The sequence below is a fragment of the Hemiscyllium ocellatum genome, chromosome 3 (assembly GCF_020745735.1).
Source record: "Hemiscyllium ocellatum isolate sHemOce1 chromosome 3, sHemOce1.pat.X.cur, whole genome shotgun sequence".
In the NCBI taxonomy this organism is placed as follows: domain Eukaryota; kingdom Metazoa; phylum Chordata; class Chondrichthyes; order Orectolobiformes; family Hemiscylliidae; genus Hemiscyllium; species Hemiscyllium ocellatum.
The window spans coordinates 49,557,187-49,574,642 of record NC_083403.1 but is presented as its reverse complement, the minus strand read 5'-3'; positions in this window follow the sequence as shown (position 1 = coordinate 49,574,642).

The following is a 17,456-nucleotide window of genomic DNA, read 5'->3' as shown; positions in this document are numbered from 1 at the left end:
TTCTGTTTTCAATACCTTTTGCCTAATACCTATTGCTCCACATCTGCAGTAAAACCACAAGCCAAACCTCTCTTACGCACATTCAAACCACAGCAATACCATATGTGGAACAATGAAAATAAGAAGTTTGCAATTATTGACAGTTGTAAATTGGCAAAGGTGGGAGAAACAGAGGAAATATGCAAACATACAATCTAATGTGATATGAATTAAGAAACGGCATTTCTTATCTTTCAACAATGCAAACCCAAAAGATTTACACAATTTTGTCAAGAGCTCCCACAAGATTAAAGAGGCATTTCTAACAATGTTAGAGCCATCAGTTTATCTAATATAATTTAATTTGTTATCCAATAACAAATGTTTTACATGTTTATGATAATAAGAATTATTATCTGAAACTACAGTGCATTCCCAGAACACAATTGTTTACATTAATGAATGGATTACTCCCTAAAAATGAATGTGCCAGCAAAGTAACTCTGAATTTCACAACAATTTACAGTTCTCAGTAGTAGCGAACCTAAATAGTATTCAAGTTAAAATTATTGTATTAAATAACTATGACCAAATGATTAGGTAATTAGTGAGGATATAAAACGTGGTTGATAGTTTGATGTTAGATTACTTGCAGTGTGGAAACAGGACCTTCGGCCCAACAAGTCCACACTGACACACAACCCACCCAGACCCATTCCCTACATTTACCCCTTCACCTAACACTACAGGCAATTTAGCATGGCCGATTCACCTAACCTGCACATTTTTGGACAGTGGGAGGGAACCCATGCAGACACAGGGAGAATGTACAAACTCCACACAGAGAGTTGCCTGAGGCGGGAATTGAACCCGGGTCTCTGGCACTGTGAGGTAACAGTGCTAACCACCATGCCACCATATTTGTGGTGCCATAGAACGTGACTAGCATCACATTTTGTCAAAGCTCTTTTTTGTCTTAAACTTGTTAGAACAATTCACAAGCATACCAATTCAAGGGGAAGCCAACACATATACTGCATAAGAAGAGAGTGCTGATTGGTGAGCATTGTCATAACCTGATTGGTAGAGACAATGCCATGGAGAAGACAGCAATTAATCATAATTGACATTGGGAGGGGTAATTGTGAGGAAGGGGGCTAAAGGACTCATCAATGTGAGACTCTTTAAAAGGAAATAACAGTACACACAGAGCCATACATTGTACAGGACAAAGACCTCTGTGTCCCTAATCCCTGGTCCTCCTAATACGTTGGCTGTACACCTCATTGCCTCACACATTGCTGACTAACTCATTCACGGTAGCACCTTTGGACACAGAAGACAAGATTAAGGGTGTTGTATTACAAAGGTGTTAGCAGGACCCACTGCCCAGTACGGTATATACCTTGTTCTTCTTGCTTCCGGATACTGTGCTAGGCTCCCTCAGTAGTCATAGATCAACGGTGCATCATATGTAGCCACGAAGCTATGCCTTATGCTGGAACAATTATACTCTGGGCTAAACAGAGAGACAAACAACAAGAGGTAAGATGAAAAAAGTATTAAATAAGGAACCTGTGCCACCAAAGACCCTCAAAACGTTTTCTTCTTCCTCTCCCTTGCAGTATATCCTAGGGCATTCCCTGGTTTCCCAGCCTGGAGTAGAAGGAATCTGCTTAGCAGTGGAACCCATCGACATGGGAGGTTTGGATGAGCGAACCTGGAGTGTTTGTGTCTGCACATCGCAGATGTACTGAGGCTCTTCATGTCAGGTGAAAGCATACCCTCCTCTCTGAGAACTTCCATCGTTTGGCATGGGGCAGGCAGGGTAAGAGTGGAGGGACCAGCCACCTCTGAAGTGTGCTGAGTCGAGATTTCTGACCAGCATGTATATGGTTCCTCCTTCTCCTTACCCAACAACCCCTCCCACCTCCTCCCCCCTCCCCCACCAGATGGCTGTGTCCTGGTACTGATGTGTCACCTTGTGATGAAAGGGGGTTCTGGATACCTGTCGGGTTCCCTTCCCCTGTGACCATGACTTTGATCCTGAGGACCAATGGCTTGGGCAATGGGATGCTAGTGTGTGCAGACCATGAGGGTGCTGGACCTGGTTCTCCATGTCTGCCACCAGCCTATGCATGAAGCCAGCCAGATAGTATGTAGCTCACTGCACTGCAATAGTTTCTGGACAGCAAAGGTGATTGTGTCCCTCATCCCTGTTTGTCTTTCCTGTTCCTCCCTGTGCGAATGGACAAAGACCTTGACTGTTCTGAGTAGGTCTCTGGACTCTGCGTGCCAGTGCCCTGGGCCATTTATCCCTCCACTTGGTACACAGCTGTCGTAGTGATGTGTTCCCCAGATTGTGTTCTCGCACCATGTTCTTATTGAGATGCCTATATCTGAACAGGTGCTGAGTGCAGGAGGCAGCCTTGCTAATGTTTCCTCTGAGAACTCGGCACTCTCTTCCTCATGGTCAGAGAAGTGGCTTCTGGGAGAGGCGGCCATTTCACTTTGAAAGTGGTGGAGGTGCTGGTGGTACCGGCAAGACACAGGAGAGAGTAATTGTTATGGCCAATGGATACAAGTGGTGCGTAATAGGTGACACTAACAGCAGAGTTACTATGAGAGTTGCAGTGGAATGAAGAAAGTATTTACTGAGTTGGCATGACATGATCTCATTATAGCTGTACAGGAGCAGTCCCAGTCTTATCCTGCAAGGGGCAGAATTCTCTCCTTGTATGGGGTGAGGAGCATAATGTCCAACATCCCAACCCCTCCCTCTCTCTTTGCCTTGTTATTTATTTTTATTCACTCATGAAGTGTGGGCATCGCTGGCAGGCCAGCATTTATTGCCTGCCCCTAGTTACCTTTGAGAAGGGAGTGGTGAGCTTCCTTCCTGAACAGCCACAGTCCATGAGATGGGCACTTTTCCCCTGTAATGAGAGAAGAGGAGGAATTGAGTGAGGGGAACGTGATTGGCTTGGCTGTTAATGCTGGTGGTGGTGGTGGAAAGGTGGTGAGTTATTCCAAGGTATTGAGTAGATAGTCAAAGAGTCCTAGAGATGTACAGCATGGAAACAGACTCTTTGGTCCAACCCGTTCATGCTGACCAGATATCCCAACCCAATCGAGTCCCACCTGCCAGCTGAACACACAAGCAAATTGACGTGGAACAAAATGTAGAACACAATATTAGAGAGGAGAAAATGTGAGAGCAGAATGATTTTAAATAAAAGACGAGGGGCAATTTTCTTTGCACAGAGTGGTTTGTGTATGGAATGAACTTCCAGAGGAAATGGTGGATGTGAGTACAGTTACAGTGTTAAAAAGATAGGTACATAAATAACAAATTTTTGGACAAGTGGTATCAGTTTAGTTTGGGATTATGGTTGGCATGGAGTGCATGGACCGAAGGGTCTGTTTTGCTGCTGTATGACATCTATAACTCTACAATATGTTTTGAAACTATTTTTGCATATATTCTATCTGCAATGGAAGACAACAAATTCTTTCATTTTTCAGTAAATTTAAACCTGATTTAATACTATTAAAGTATTTATCATAGATAAATGAAAGAGCCCAATGTATGTTGGCTCATCCAGGTCTTATCCCATTATGTGTGCTTGCAATATTCCTTTCTTAACATTTCTGTTACTGTGAAGTCTCAACACAGCAGTACATTTTCTAGCTGGTTGGCCCAATCTCTCCAGTGTGGAACAAGCGAGTAGGAGCCAGGATCCTGATTGATGCAGTGAGTTATTCTCCTGCCAGTTTAATTTCAGGCTGGAAGTCCATTGAAACACATGCTAATAAAACAGAGCAAGGCTTTGTCTGTTTCGGATACAACCTAGTGTGTACTCTGTTCACCCATCTGGAGTAGATAAAATGGAAAGCTTAATGTGTAATAGAGAGTTTGAAGAGGGTGATGCTTTAATTTTCTCAATGCTATCTGTGCTTTTTTAGTGTTCACTTCATTGCATTTTATTTTTAATGTATTGATTTTACATAGTTTAATTTGTAAACTTTTACATTATTTTAATAATGTATTAATCAGACTTCCACTGCTTTCACTTGGAAAAAATAAAGAAAATGGAGCAGACCACCAGAAATCTTGAAACCCCCTCTGCCAAGTATTTCATCCAGAGCAGTCTAGATGGTGGATGCATTGTTCAGTACCAATGGCACATTCTATCATATACTCTCACATATAGGCTGCCATTGTGTGTGTGCGTGTGTGTGTGTGTGTAATACACTGGAGTCACAAGTCATTTGCTCAATGGATATCACGGAAGCCGTACTCTGCTCTGACATGGTGGCTCCAAAGCAGATAGCGCAATGAAGGCATTATGACTGCTGCCAAGGCACGAGCTACACCTGAAACGTTGACTTCTCCACCTCCTGGCTTGATGGGTTCTTCCTGCCGCCTCCTGCTTGTCTGCCAAGTCACTGACACTGACCACACAGTGAGCTGCTTATGATGACTCATCAGGTATCTCCTCCACTCATGCTTATATTTGGTGCCTATAAATTAGCCAGCCTGCAAATGATGACACCCAAAACACCATCGGGAGTCCTAGAATCCCTACAAAAATCGTGCACTCACTCTGCCAGCTTTTGACTAGCAAGAATTAAATAGACCCAGCTGCCTTGCAATACAAAGCCTCTGCAACTTTCCTGCTGTACAGCACTGAATAGCAAAACAACTTTACTTCAAGCCGGGAACAAGTAATTTGTGCAGAGTTGAAATCAGGACAAAGACTCATGCCACATCACTCTCTATAGACTTTCGCAATTCTAAAACAATTAAAGAAACTATCAATTCCTTCTGTCATAATAGAACTGGACAACCAATCAGGATGTAGTTTAAATAATGCTGATGGAGCAGGGAAGGTTCTTCTTGCTGGTGACCAATGGTCAGGTGTATATCTTCAAGAAATGACATCAGTTGGAGCATTGAGTTCAACATTCATGTTGACTGATGTCACAATGTGCCTACTTTAGGTACTGGCATCACTCACAACAGATGGGCATGTGGCACCACTGATCCCATTTTGGAGGTATAGATTAGATTACATACAACGTGGAAACAGGCCCTTCAGATCAACAAGTCCATACCGACCCACCGAAGCGCAGCCCACCCAGATCCATTCCCCTACATTTACCCCTAACACTCCGGGCAATTTAACATGGCCAATTCACCTAACCTGCACATTTTTGGACTGTGGGAGGAAACCGGAGCACCCAGAGGAAACCCACGCAGACACAGGGAGAACGTGCAAACTCCACAGTCAGTCGCCTGAGGTGGGAATTGAACCCAGATCTCTGGCGCTATGAGGCAGCAGTGCTAACCACTGTGCCACCGTGCCCCCCACTGGCACTCAACTCACTGAAGAACTAAGTAAAGAGGAGCGAAACGTTAAAACCTACAGGGTTAGCACTCAATTGCTGACTAGATGCAATATTTGTGAAACAGTAAATGTTGGGTCCTCACATGCATTTCCACTGAAGAAGTGGAATGCCCTGGCTTTTGCGCAGTACACATTACAGGATGGCTCAGCGACTGAGGAGAAAGAGGATCCACAGTTTTTTGGATGTGGTACTGGACGTGCTGGTGGAAAAGGTGAAGAGAAGGAGAGTTGTCCTATGCTCACAGGGAGAAGGATGTCACCTCAATCTCCCATCATTCCTGACTTGCTCTCCTGCAGCAACTGGGGCTGTTCTGCCTGCCTCACGTTGTCCTCACCTCTTCACCCAGACCATGCAAAATCCAAACAAAAATGCCTTTTTCGGTGAAGTTCTCAGAAAATCTCTGGAATAAATATGGCTCAAGTGTTGGGAGTGAAGTGGCCCAGAAAATATCCTGGTGTGGTAGAGCTCCAGCAGCGTTCAGCTTGAATTGGTGAGCATTCATTTCAGGTGTACTTGAACTCAATGCCATAGGTGTGTTTACTCCTAGTCACTTGGTCACTGTTAGGGGGGAGGGGGGTAGTTGAGGTTCTGGCCACCAATTTGCCTTGTTTCCTCTTTAATGAGTGTTAGCAGGCATTTTAAGTGACCAGAAGTTGTTTAACAAGTCTCTGAGCATTAAGATTTTGAGTTCAACTATTAACAAAGATAGCATCTTGCACAAAACTTGGGGTAAACTACCATTCCAGCTTAAGGCTGTATTTTGGCCATAACCATTAATGTCTAAGTGCACTGTTAAATGCCTGGTCCTTTAAAAATTGTCTTTAAAGGCTACGCCCTCTGGCAGTGAAATCCATGTTATGACAGAAATTGGAAATTTCTTTTTGCCAAGAGAAGTTATTGGAGCATGGAATACTTTGCCACTGGGAGCAATTGAGCAAAAACCATTGCAGTTTTAAAAGACAAGTGGATAAAAGTGCGTACAAGGAAAAACACAAGGCTGTGAGGAGATGACAATTTGCTGACACCAACTCGATCAGCTAAACTTCTATGGAAATTTATTCATAGTCTGTAAACTCCAGAAAATTTTTCCATACCTATAACTAACATATAAAGCACATATGAAAATAAAGCAGATACTGAAGTTTTACTGTTTCAGCCTTGCTTATTCTCTTTGTGTTAAAGATTTATGCAACAACAAAAAAGCCTATAATGTGAAACTTTTAGTTTCATGCAGGAAACAGTTGCCACTTTCAGATAACTATTTGCGTCATTGGGGTTATTTTGTGGCCACATTTGTGGTTACAAAGGACAGTGTGCTGAATCTGTGTGACTGAAACTTTGCAGCTGGTTTGCTGAAGTTGTGATCTTTCAGCAGGCACATTTGCTACAGTAGGGACCATGTGAAAAATCCTGATGCTCAGCCGAAATGAATAACACTTAATTTGAATATGGCTGTTTCAAATTCCTTCTTATTTGAAGACTGAATGATATAGTCAGAATTTTAAAAAATTAATAGTGAAGACATCACAAAAACAATGACCTCAACAACAAAGTAGTAAACTGTAATGAATGTATTCAAATGAATTAAATGTCTACTTTCTATTTCATTTTGAAATACTTTGTCGGTTGACTTCCTTTGTCAAATCACTCTCAGATTAGATCTGCCAAATGAAATTTCTCACAGTGACAGCATTAAATCGAATATTAGTTTTTTTTTTATTCATCGGGTGTGGACATCACTGGCTGAGCCAGCATTTATTGCCCACCTTAAATTTACCTTGAGACGGTGGTGGTGAACTGCTGTCTTGAACCTTTATGTTGGTGCACCCACAATGCAATTAGGGAGGGCATTCCAGGATTCTGATCTAGTGGTACTGAAGGAATGGTGATATATTTCCAAGTCAGGATGGTGAGTGGCTTGAAAGGGAATTTGCAGGTGATGGTGTTTCCACATACCTGCTGCCCTCGTCCTTCTAGATGGTAGTAGTTATGGGTTTGGAACTTGCTGTCTAAGGAGCCTTGGTGAATTTCTGCAGTGCCTAAGCATTGGTTGTGAATGGAGCAAATGTTTGGCAATGTGTGTCAATAAAGCAGGCTGCTTTGTCCTGTACAGTGTCCAGCTTCTGAGTTCTGTGGAGTTTCTTGAGTATTGAAGTATTCTGTCATACTCCTGACTTGTGAACTGTAGATGGTGGACAGGCTTTGGGGAGTCAGGAGGTATGTTATTCATTGTAGGATTCCTGGCTTCAGATTTGTTCTTATAGCCACAGTATTTATTTGGTTCATCCATTTCATTTTATGGTTAATGGTAACCCTCCAGGATGTTGATAGTGGGAGATTCAGCAGCAGTGATACCATTGACTGGTAATGCATTATGGTTAGTTTCTTTCCTGTTGGAGATTGTTATTGATTTCTATTTATGTGACAAAATGTTACTTGCCACTTGACAGACCAAACCTGAATATGGTCCAGGTCTTAATGCACTTAGACATGGACTGTTTCAGTATCTGTTTTGTTCTGAATGGTGCTGAATATTATGCAATCATTAGCGAACATTCTCACTTATGACAGAGTTAAATTCATTGATGAATCAGCTAAAAATGGTTGGACCTAGGACATGCCCTAAGGAACTCCTGCAGGGATGTCTTGGTGCTGAGATTTCTGATCTCCAACAACCAAAACAGTCATTAAGCATTGTTAATGACACCTTCCATCACTTTACCTCCAAATGAGAGTAGGCTGATAGGATGGTAAAAGGACGGTCCTGCCTTTTGTGTACAGGACCTATTGGGCAATTTCCACATTAACAGCTAGATGCCAGTGTAATAGCTGAAATGGAACAGCTTGGCCAAGGGAGCGGTGAGTTCTAGACTCGTCAGTACTATTGCCAGAATACTACCAGGGTCATAGCCTTTGCAGTATTCAGTGCCTTCAGCCATTTAGATTACTTACTTACTTACAGTGTGGAAACAGGCCCTTCGGCCCAACAAGTCCACACTGACCCGCCGAAGCGCAACCCACCCATACCCCTTACCTAACACTACGGGCAATTTAGCATGGCCAATTCACCTGACCCGCACATCTTTGTGACTGTGGGAGGAAACCGGAGCACCCGGAGGAAACCCACACAGACACGGGGAGAACGTGCAAACTCCACACAGTCAGTCGCCTGAGGCGGGAATTGAACCCAGATCCCTGGTGCTGTGAGGCAGCAGTGCTAACCACTGTGCCACTGTGCCGCCCATTTCTTGATGTCATATACAGTAAATCGTATTGGGCAAAGACTGGCATTTGTAAATATTGGTGGCCTCTGGAAGAGGCCAAGGTTAATGATCTATTCAGTACAAATATGTTTTTCCCTCAAATTTCTTCTTTAAATTTCTGTAAAACTATATTGCTTGCCAATGAACTGAAAATGTCAGATGCCTAAAGCATGCTTATTTAGTTACATAAAGTCTTTATCTTTTCTGGCACACTGTTTATTGACTTCCACCCACTAAAGCAGGGGGTGCAGCCAGCAGGGAGATCTAAGGATCTACAACCGAGACCTAAAATATGTGTTGCAGGCAATGTGCAATGTTCTGGACTCCACAAGAGTTCATTTGAGCCTTGCCAATCAGGACTAGGCCAGGAAATTGTGTGAATTGTTAAATTTCTTCTGGGTTTTCTTCTCTGAAATGTAAAATCACCTCTGTTAGGCAAGCACAGGCATAATAGGGGTGATAGGTCTGGGTCAGGGCTTATGCACTGCCTCCCCTTCACGTTCAACATAATCAGTAGTGTTAACTTTGGATCCTGCTTGGTCCTGCTTTGCAAAAACATATCATCCACATGAAGGCACAAATTCTGGCTGGATGCATCCAACGCATTTCCAGAGTTCTGTTTAGAATTCCAATTCAAAGAATTTGAACATCAGCATTTTCTTGGGGAGTAAGTATTGCTTAAAAATCTAAGATGTCTTTGTGATCTGTTAATGAATCAGAATTTCTTTGTTAACATTTATGGATCCTAGATTCTCAAAAAAATTGATGCATTAATAAATAATTTGAAGTCCACTTAAACATGTTTGAAACATTGTTCATTAAAAGATAAGATTTCAAACCGTCCCATGATGGTACAATTGAATGTCACTGAGTACCTGACGTAGAATGTACTTTACACGCTTGTTTACCCTTTACCCATTGATGTAGGAAAGATCATCCAACTGAGACTGTATGATCTAAGCTTTTTTCTAATATATTTCAGAGGTTTCCTGAATTTTGGCCACAGCCTTCCTGTGATTTAAGCTTACTTTGCAAGAATTAATTTGTTCATAGCTGGTTTTGAATTGCTTATAGCACTCACAGTTTTATTGGATTATCAACTGACAGTGTTAAAAAAATTGAAGTATTAATTGCATTGTAAGTATTAAGGATGTTTATGAAACAACGTATAATTGTGGTATCTTTCAAATGTAGCTTTTGAATTGCACTCCCATCCTCAATGTAGGAATAAATGTGTTTCAGCATTGCTCCTGTGCTGGATTACTTGGTAAACAAATTGTCCTGTAAAAAAATTCCACCATACAGGAAGTCCACAGTTTCCATGCTTCATGTGTGCTGAGTTAGGTATTTCAGCTTGTGCAGTGGTATGAATACTACAGCAGACTGAATACTCCAGGGCTAAGACAATTTCAGCTGTAACATGTATAGAATGATTAGTTGGACAACAAACTGTTTTTCATGTAACAACAGTCTTCAATGGCCTTAAAAACCAATGGCCTAATCCACCTTTAGGAGGTAAAAGAAGAAAGAACATTGCCTTTTTAAATGTTTTCTTCACTGGAAGCAGTCAATCATTTCAACCGGGAAGACAGGAAATAACCTTTGTCTCCTTAAAATAATTCTAGTTGTGAGGTGATAATATTATGAAAATGTGACAATTATTGAATAGGCAATTTATTATTTTCCTATTATATCTTTGCACTTGGAAGAGATCAAGTGTCTTCCTCCCTAATGCCTGAGCCCATGCTGGGCAAGGGTAAGTATGTTAAACTTGACAAGTTAGGGCACTAGGAATCAATGTAGCTCAGAGATGATCAACAAGCAAGAATGGTGAGGCCCAGGATGTGGTTCAATTAAATCATTGTCAGTGTGGAGAATCACAGGCTCAGGAAGTAAGCAAGTCTGAGGTTGACAAAGGAGGAGAAAGTGAGGTCTGCAGATGCTGGAGATCAGAGCTGAAAATGTGTTGCTGGAAAAGCGCAGCAGGTCAGGCAGCATCCAAGGAACAGGAAATTCGACGTTCGGGCATAAGCCTGAAGAAGGGCTTATGGACGAAACGTCGAATTTCCTGTTCCTTGGATGCTGCCTGAGGTTGACAAACACATGAGTGAGTTGGACAAAGGAATATAATGGATAGTGCTACAGAGGAAGAAATAGATAGGTTTTAGTGGTACAGAAGATATAGTTTGTTGAACATGGAACATTGGCAAGGAAGCAGATATAATCAATGGTGAAAGTACAGAGTTTGTGTTAGTGAAAAAATTGATGGCTTTAGATTTTCTCAATGATTAGTTGCTGATGGTCAAAGCTTTTTGAAATTGGATATCAGACAAGCAGTCAGTAGGCAGTGACAGTCAAAAAAGCTAATGGAGAGTTGGTGCTATGTGTTATCAGCATAAATTTGAGATCTGACTTTCCAGGAATAATTGTACCTTAGGTCTACACTACGCAATATCAAAAATTACAAAAGACAGAAAGCTCAGTAATGTAATAAGCCCTCAGAACAATAGTAACAGAAGAACTTTAGAGTAGTTGCATATAAGAACTCGTCCAAAAAATTGTTGCTAAATTTTGGCAAGTTTCATGGAGAGCTTCTCTCCAAGTGAGTTTTTTCTCATTATCTCTTAAACTCACCACATTAACTATGCATAATGTCTGTATGGTGCCCTGCTCATTGTGTTTTCCCACTCACTGCAGGTGAAAGTATATGCTGCAAATGTGTTGCTGGTCAAAGCACAGCAGGTTAGGCAGCATCTCAGGAATAGAGAATTCGACGTTTCGAGCATAAGCCCTTCATCAGGAATGCCACTGCCAGGACCTTCTGGGGTTCCTGGCACCGGTACAATCCTTAAAGACCAGTATTGTACCTGACTGAGTGTTGGCACCCACCCTCGTGGTTCCTGTCAATTTTCCCAGACATCTTGGGCAGAGGCAAATTGACATGTCCTTTGTCAACAAGGGCCTGATATTCTGGTAGCCTGGGGAGTGCATCTGGTCACATCTCATGGAGTGTGCTCTGAGATGTTGGAGGGCCACAGGAATGAGCGGTAAGCTGGAGTTGTAAGATAACCTACTTTGGCTTTCATGTTGTGAATTGCTTACTCCTTACTGAAGTCCATATAGATTATGTCTACCACTCTACCCTCATTGATCCTCTTTGTTACTTCTTCAAAAAACTCAATCAATTTGTGAGACATGAATTCCCACACACAAAACCATATTGACTATCTCTAATCAGTCCTTGCCTTTCCAAATGCATGTAAATCCTGTTCCTCAGGATTCCCTCCAACAACTTGCACATCACCGAGGTCAGGCTCACTGGTCTACAGTGGGAAGAAAGTGAGGTCTGCAGATGCTGGAGTATCAGAGCTGAAAATGTGTTGCTGGAAAAGCGCAGCAGGTCAGGCAGCATCCAAGGAACAGGAAATTCGACATTTCGGGCATAAGCATTCGGGCATTCCTGATGAAGGGCTTATGCCTGAAACGTCGAATTTCCTGTTCCTTGGATGCTGCCTGACTCACTGGTCTACAGTTCCTTGGTTTGTCCTCACCACCCTTCTTATACAGTGGCATCACGTTAGCCAGCCTCCAGTTTTCCGGCACCTCACCTGTGACTATAGATGATACAAATATCTCAGCAAGAGGCCCAGCAATCACTTTGCTAGCTTCCACAGAGTTCTCGGGTACACCTGATCAGGTCCTGGGGATTTATCCACTTTTATGCATTTCAAGATACCCAACACTTCCTCCTCTGTAATAAGACAGTCCTAGAAGGTGTCTCACCATTTCCTTTTCAGGGACAATTAAGATGGGCAACAAATTGTGGTCTTACATGTGATACCCTCTTCCCATGACTGAACAAGAAAAAAATAAATAACTTGTTACTTTTAAGAAGTGGAAGGGAAATATAGAGTGACATTGACAAGATTTTAGACAACAGATATCATCCAATCATAGATTTTTAAAATTCACTGAAATTGGACCATTTCATTACCTGTAATTATATTATAAGGATTCTAATTAAGATCCCAGATTGAATTTCCAGGACACACACAGTTTTTACTTTGGGTTGCCAGGAAACTGAACGGTAGAGAAAGCAAGACATTAAGTTTTAAACTTCCCCCTCCCCATGGTGTAATGCTGAATATCAGAAACATTAAGGTGCTAATGATGTGAAATAGGTCCAATCACAATCTCTTCATGTGAATGCATAGGTTTTTACAGCTGTCCAAATATAAACAAAGATATTCATCATCTTCTATCATTTCTGACAGAAAATTCAGGATGTGCTGGAGGTTCCTCATTTTTCATCTTGACCAGTTCACTACTACCTGATATAGAGGAAGAAGGCAGGTAGATCCAATCCTGTGCTTATAAAGGTCCAGTGAAGACAGGATCATTAACCACACTCCTGTTGAACGCAGAATCTCTAATTCTTTGATTATACAAGGGTAACAAATTATAGATCCAGTCAAAGATGCTGAGGAGTGTATGCGTTTTACACTTGAGTTACACTTATTCTAAGGTATGTGCTCCACTTCAGTAGAACAGGGCAGATTGAGAGGTGCAAAAATATATCTTTCAGAAATTTAGTCACCTAAACTATAATTTCACTTGACTTAAGCTTGCAGAATAGTGTGTTAGGTTTACTTTCACAATTTGTCAATCCAGAAAGTACTGAAGTTCATACAATTTGTGATAGATGGAGGTGAGGAAGCAATGGGAGCTGTGGTGCATTTTATCCTGGATGATAGCACAAGCTGGATGGTAAAAAGCAGCATCACATTTCTGCTCAATTTTAGGAAACCGGGCAAGGTTTAAAATATGCTGCCAATTTGTTTTCTTCTGTTCTTTACCGAAACCACATTTCTCCATGACTGTCCACATTTTCTTCCTAGACTGAAGTAATTAGGAAAATAACATCTCAGTTATGCAGTTTGGAATTGATTCTACAATCAGTCCTTCAGCAATTTCAGGCAGGAAATCTTTCTCTTTGCAGATGTGTTGAATGTTCACTTTAGCAATTAGCATCAAGAAGATGACATGGATGAAGGACGTGGAATAAAGTTACTTCAAAGCAGTAGAACAACTAAGTGGGGCACTTCCACCAGACTAACTGTCATGACTTGGAAGAGTGCACTGATAATTATGTCCCAACCCTCACAACCCTTCACAAAATGTATACATAAATACATAAAATCCCAAACAGATCAACAATATAGACAATTTGCCTGACTGACTGTTAAAACAAAAACACTTCATGCCAGTTTTCATCAGTAACAGAAAATGATTTATTTATTGTCACACAAAACTTTAAAAAAAGAGAAGAGAAAGGATTTCTAATGTGCTTCAATATAACTTAAACTATAGCTCCTCAAACCCCCAAATACACATATATGCAATCAGAAATGAGATGGACAAAATCAAACAATTGAACATATTTATTATGGTTAGAAAAACGAAAAATGAAAATAAAATTCTGAAGATCAAAGGCCCAGACTACTGTACAAGGTAGAACGCTATCTTCTCTCAGTCCTTTTGACTTTTGCATTGATAACAGTGTTGGCTGTAGGGTGATAATATTTCTTGATTTAATGGTTGCTCAGGTGGGCCCAGGCCTTTTCTTATTTTAGAACCGTTTTTCACCTTTTCACAACCTTTGGTGTTTTTTTTCTGTCTTTTTCCTACTCCGAGAAAGAGCGAGAGAAATAGAAAGGGAGAGATGGATGCTTTCTGTTTGCAGGAACTGGATGCTTTTTTTTCTCTTCTGCTGGCACGCACATTAAAAAATAAGGCACCTTTTTTTACCTGCGCAGCTCAACCAACCAGAAGCAGTTGTCTGGGAGGATTTCTTTAACTCAAAAGTTTCTAGGTGCCACTTAAATTGTCCCACTTACTGCTTCAAAATGAACATTGAATTGTACATCTCAACAATATTTGCAGCACTTGATTTTCAAATTGCAAAACATTCTCGGTATCCCAGCTACAGCAATCCAAAGTTTATAGTCCCCAAAAGTAAAATATATGGTCTTTTATAACTCCCTCAAGGTGGTACCATAAGTCTTTTGGAAGAAATTATTTGTTAAGGAGCCACACAAGAAGCCCCAGCCAAAACAAAATTTCATCTGTAAAGGATCTACATGCTGTGTGTTTAAAGGAAACTCCTGTTTTATTTTTCTGTTCCCAATACGCTAGAGAATGCACTTTTGGCTGAAATGTGCATTTGGCTACTTCTGCTATAGTGGGGGCTTAATAGGTTAGTTAGTTAATAGGTTAGTTAGTTAATAGGTTAGTTAGCATCTATGTGTCCTCTTGTCAACTGATATTCAAATACGATAACAGATAAAATGGCATGAAAAAATGACAGGTTTTTTCGTGCAATGCCCAATCATGGTAGGAGTGCTTTTGGCCACTGTTTAATACATTCATGGAAATAACTATGACAGATTTGGATAGATAAGGTACTTAGATAAAAACAATATCAAAGAGAAACAACACAGCACTTCCTGCTAATAAGGAATTTGAAAGGAATCTCTCCTTGCTTTTCCATCTCAATCTCTTTTTTTGGCTAATCCATAGATATGCCTCTTTAAAAACAATATTGTTTTGTATGAGAGACTATGATAATCTTGGAGGCTCTGGCAATGTTGTATTATTTGATGCTTCCAAGCTGGTTCAGGCAACTAATGTGCTGCTTTATGTGTGTTACTACAGTATGTTCAATAATAAATGTAGAAGTTATTTTACCTTTATTATTCCAATTCTGGGTGTTGCTCTTTTTTGGCTGTCTTACTGAAAGGAAGAGCCAATGTTGAGGAGGGCAGTGTGAGCCTCCTTCTAACTGTTCACCCATTCTGATTTCTCTAACAAAAACATTTTGACATGGTGCATTACTTCAAATGCAGGTTCAGTAATTGTTTAGGATTAGGCACTAACTTATACAATTTCCACTTGATGGTCACAAATGGCTTACAATCGAAACAATTGCATTTTATGCAATCTGCTGTGTGCAGCTCCTAGGGCCATATCGACCTTACAAACCTCTCTAATTTTGTTAGAGAAAGTGTGATCTTGAAAACAGCATTTGTTTATTGCATCGACGAAATATGGATTTATTAGTAAGCTAATGTCCCTAATGGCAACTTGAAATGAGTCATGTGTCTAAAGGTTCAGAAAAATGGTGATCTTGACGGTGATTGACAATGCTTTGCTGCAGTGGTGGTTGTCTGTAAACGTATTCCAAGTTGTGGAATAACTCTGTCAGTGCCTTTCTTGATGAATTTGAAAATCACATGACACCAGGTTATAGTCCAATAGGTTTATTGGAATATGCAAGCTTTTGGAGCACTGCTTCTTCATCAGGTAGCTAGTCTTGATTAAGCAAAGAATATAAGAGCTTTTTTTCTTTCAAGTTCCTTGGTTTGATGAGAGATTCATGATGTTCTACTCAATTCATTTATCTAAAAAAAAACAACCAACTTTTAAAATAACAAAACGTGAACTCAATGGCCTCTTTCTGTGCCAGAAGGCCCAAACATAGGGAAGGCAAAACTCCACCCAGATGTACTGTTACCTAGTTTTGAAATCCACAAGTGCTAGTTCCACTCCACTGCCACCGCAGGATAGTCAGAGAATTCCCCCTTTAAGTTCTAGTCAGAATTTCTGTAATGATCAGGAACCTAAAATAATATTTCTTTTCCCAGTCAAAGGGATGTTGAGGCCAGCCAGAATAGCCTAACAATTGAGCGTGCATTGGACTGGCAATGACTTTACCATCGATAGTGCAGGATGGAATAAGTATGGTAGCAAGAGATGATCTAGGATCAGAAGATGTAGAATCCATGTGGGTGAAGGTAAGAAATAACAAAGGGAAGAAGGCACTGGTAGGAGTAGTCTACAGACCATCTAACAGTAGGACTGAGAATAAATTAAGAGATAAAGTGAAAAAAGGCAGTACATTAATCATAGATGACTTTAAGATTTCAGAAATTGGATAAACAGATTGACAGAGGTAACCGGAAGAATTTATAGAGTACACTCGGGATAGTTTCTTGGAGCAATATGTTATGGATCCAACTGGGGATCAAGCTATTTTGGATCTGGTAGTGTGTAAAGAAACAGGCTTAATAAATGATGTCAGAGTAGAAGATTGCATCAGAAACAGTGACCAGAACATGATAGAATTTATAATTCAGTTTGAGAGGTAAAAACTTGAATCAGAAGCAACTATGCTAAGCTGAAATGAGTAACTACAAAGGAAGGCAGAGCTAACTGGAGTGGACTGGAAGAGGGATTTACTAGCAAAGGTGGTTGAGGAACAATAGCAAACATTTAATACCATGGATTAAAGCTCCCTGCATTCTAGTGAGGAATCAGGATTTTAGGAACGGCGTTAGCCAACCAAGATTAACAAGGGAATTAAGAATAGCATCAAATCAAAAGAAACAAACGCAATGCGACAAAGATTAGTGGTAAACCAGAGGATTGGGAAACATGTAAACATCAACAAAGAATTGCAGAGAAAAAAAGAGGGAGAAGATAAACATTGCGGGTAAACTTGCAAGTAATATCAAGATGGAGAGCAAAAGCTTCTTTAAATATATAAGGACGAGAGAGGCCAAAGTAAACATAGGCCATTTAGGGAATGAGGTTGGTGAAATATTGGAAAATGGCAGAGGAGTTGAATAAATGCTTTGCATCAGTCTTCACAATAGAAAACACTATGAGCATTCCAAAATTGCTAAATAATCAAAGGACAAAAGGATGAGAGGAAGTAAATAAAATAGCTAGAACCAGAGAAAAAAA